Source organism: Danio rerio, chromosome 16, assembly GCF_049306965.1.
Source record: "Danio rerio strain Tuebingen ecotype United States chromosome 16, GRCz12tu, whole genome shotgun sequence".
Classification (NCBI taxonomy): domain Eukaryota; kingdom Metazoa; phylum Chordata; class Actinopteri; order Cypriniformes; family Danionidae; genus Danio; species Danio rerio.
This window is the reverse complement of record NC_133191.1, coordinates 53767928-53770000: the sequence shown is the minus strand read 5'-3', so window position 1 is coordinate 53770000 and position 2073 is coordinate 53767928. Positions and strand designations below refer to the sequence as shown.

At 36.3% G+C, this 2073-nt stretch overlaps 1 long non-coding RNA gene across 3 annotated transcripts in view; it reads left to right on the top strand.

The window, feature by feature from the left end:
• Positions 1 to 630, top strand: part of LOC141378333 (uncharacterized) — a 41857-nt gene extending 41227 nt beyond the window's left edge. The window contains exon 7 of one of the 3 annotated variants that reach the window (XR_012392562.1): positions 1 to 630. This exon is cut by the window's left edge and continues 185 nt beyond it. This is a non-coding gene — a long non-coding RNA (uncharacterized lncRNA). The other 2 variants (XR_012392560.1, XR_012392561.1) reach the window with 2 other exon arrangements.
• The last annotated feature ends 1443 nt before the right edge of the window (positions 631 to 2073 follow it).

Genomic DNA, 2073 nt, shown 5'->3' with positions numbered 1-2073 from the left:
TGTACTTTTGCATTGCAGCTGGTGAATTTTTTTTTTATCTATTTATCTTTTTTTTTTTTTTTGCATGTGTATATTTACTGAGCCTAACAAGTGCATGCTAGAGTTCCTGGAAGAAAGCATCTGCCACTTGAGTTAAAGCCACTTGAATTTCAATGTGCCGCAGGAACGCTGAAAAAAGCAGGCCAAAATATTTCATATCTTCACAAATATCTCTTCACTGCCTTTTAGTTGCATTGATAATGAAATGTTGATGTACGTTGTTAGTGAATCAGTTGGAGATTTACGTTGAGATTTTAAATGGTTGTTGCTTTGTTACCCTGTAGCATCTGCAGTAAGGTTTTGGGTAAAGATTTAGTCATTCTGTTTTTTCATGTTTATTACTGACTTTTAATATATCAGCAACATGATTCTTTTTTTTTTTTTGACATTATGATTTTGACTGTGGTACACATTGTAATTATAATTAGTATAATTTATATTTTTTAACAAAATGTGCCTAAATACACATTCATTCATTTTCTTTTTGGCGTAGTTCCTTTATTAATCTGGGGTCGCCACAGCGGAATGAACCGCCAACTTATCCAGCATATTTTATGCAGCTGATGCCCTTCTAGCTGCAGCCCAAAATGCAAAATTAAAAAAAAATGAAAGCAAAAATGTATCTTTCTCAAGCACCAACATATTTGTTACCAGTGTTTTTGATTGTATTTCTTGAAAAGTAATGCTTCAATGAATGATTTGCCAGACTCTTATAATTCCAAGTGGAAAATGACTTTTCAGAATTAGAAGGTTCTGTCTGCATTTACCCTGTTTTTTTACTCCAACTTGCAAATGTAAGAGAACTTTAATCATTTACATTTACAGTGCATTTAGGGTCATTCATTCATTAATTCATTCATTTTCTTGTCGGCTTAGTCCCTTTATTATTCCGGGGTCGCCACAGCGGAATGAACCGCCAACTTATCCAGCAAGTTTTTACGCAGCGGATGCCCTTCCAGCCGCAACCCATCTCTGGGAAACTCAATTCACCTGTACCGCATGTCTTTGGACTGTGGGGAAACCGGAGCACCCGGAGGAAACCCACACGAAGGCAGGGAGAACATGCAAACTCCACACAGAATTGCCAACTGAGCCGAGGTTCGAACCAGCGACCTTCTTGCTGTGAGGCAACAGCGCTACCTACTGCGCCACTGCCTCGCCCCATTTAGGGTCATTGTCATGTTATTGAAAGAGATCTTTCACACACATATTGTTTGCTCAATATCTCAAAACCCTTTAGATCGCAGATAGAACATTATATATATCCAAGGTTATCCAATATCCAATTTATAAATGGTTTATTTTATGTTTAAGTTGTTTTTAGCCCAAGCTAAAGAATAATTGGCTCTACCTAAAACCATTCTAAAAAATCACAGGGTTAAAAACTACCCAAATTGGGTTGTTTTTAACCCTACTGTTGGGTAAATATGGGACAGAACACATTAGGGGTTAAATTAACCCAAGTAATTGGGTTATTATTTTTAACCCCATAAATGGTTTGTTTTTGTACATATTAATGGGTTAGTTTTTATTTAAATAATAAGTTAATTTGATCCAAAAATGCCTGCGAAGTATGACCCAGCAATTGTGCTGTTTTGACTTGGTGTCACTGAATTACGGTGGGAGATGTGCAGCTTTGATTACAGGTGTCCAAAAGGGGCTAGTAAGAAATTTCAAAATTCAGAAAGATCTGACTAAGGGCTGATATGAGCATAAATCTTATTTTAATCATCTAAAAATGCAAGCAATCTGCGTTTGTTACACTATTTTCATTGCATTTAAACAAATTAGTACATAAGGAATCCCAGTCACCCCCTGCTGTGAGTTGATTTGACCCAAAGAGCTGGGTTGAAACTACCCAAGACTCTGAAAATAACCCCCCAAAATTACCCAAAAGCCTCAAACCAAGATTTGGGTAGAAAAATTAACCCCATATTTTTTAGAGTGCAATATGAGGAGCAGTAAGTTTCCATTTCTTTGTGTGTCTTCACATGAACTATTAGTGAAAAAGATAAATTGTTGCAAACAATCGAT